This window comes from Salvelinus alpinus, chromosome 2 (genome assembly GCF_045679555.1).
Source record: "Salvelinus alpinus chromosome 2, SLU_Salpinus.1, whole genome shotgun sequence".
NCBI lineage: Eukaryota > Metazoa > Chordata > Actinopteri > Salmoniformes > Salmonidae > Salvelinus > Salvelinus alpinus.
The window spans coordinates 105,711,247-105,712,803 of record NC_092087.1 but is presented as its reverse complement, the minus strand read 5'-3'; positions in this window follow the sequence as shown (position 1 = coordinate 105,712,803).

The window sequence follows — 1,557 nt, the reverse complement described above, 5'->3', positions numbered from 1 at the left end:
AACCATTAGATACTAACCTAACCACTGATCTAGGACCAGATTCCCCTGCCCCAGTCCTAACCTGAACCATTAGATACTAACCTAACCACTGATCTAGGACCAGATTCCCCTGCCCCAGTCCTAACCTGAACCGTTAGATACTAACCTAACCACTGATCTAGGACCAGATTCCCCTGCCCCAGTCCTAACCTGAACCATTAGATACTAACCTAACCACTGATCTAGGACCAGATTCCTAGATTCCAGTGCAGTGTTGAATACAGGGCAAGGGGGAAATCTCAATTGCATGTCCATGATTCATTGCAGTCCTTCTCATCCAATGGGTGTTGAGGAGGAGTCAGGGATAGAGGACTGCAGTCCTTCTCATCCAATGGGTTTTGAGGAGTCAGGGATAGAGGACGCCAGGAATCAAGGAAGTACAATTGAGATTCTTCTTTATTCATCTATATTAGCAACGATGGCGCAGACCATGCTAAAACATAACTACTGACCACACAACCACAGACCGCAACTACTGACCATACAACCACAACTACTGACCACAACCACACCATTACTGACCACAACTACTGACAACACAACTTCCGACCACACAACTACTGACCACACAACTACTGACCATAACTACTGACCGCAACTACACAACTACTGACCATAACTACCAACCACACATATACTGACCACAACTACTGACCATACCTACTGACCACAACTACTGACCACATCTACTGACCACAACTACTGACCACACAACTACTGACCACATCTACTGACCACACAACTACTGACCACATCTACTGACCACACAACTACTGACCACAACTACTGACCGCAACTACACAACTACTGACCACACAACTACTGACCACATCTACTGACCACACAACTACTGACCACAACTACTTACCACAACTACTGACCACAACCACTGACCACAACCACTGACCACAACTACTGACCACAACTACTGACCACAACCACTGACCACAACTACTGACCACAACTACTGACCACAACCACTGACCACAACCACTGACCACAACTACTGACCACAACCACTGACCACAACTACTGACCACAACTACTGACCACAACTACTGACCACAAACACTGACCACAACTACTGACCACAACTACTGACCACAACCACTGACCACAACCACTGACCACAACCACTGACCACAACTACTGACCACATCTACTGACCACAACTACTGACCACAACCACTGACCACAACCACTGACCACAACTACTGACCACAACCACTGACCACAACCACTGACCACAACTACTGACCACAACCACTGACCACAACTACTGACCACAACTACTGACCACAACCACTGACCACAACTACTGACCACAACCACTGACCACAACCACTGACCACAACCACTGACCACAACTACTGACCACATCTACTGACCACAACTACTGACCACAACTACTGACCACAACCACTGACCACAACCACTGACCACAACTACTGACCACAACTACTGACCACAACTACTGACCACAACTACTGACCACAACCACTGACCACAACTACTGAC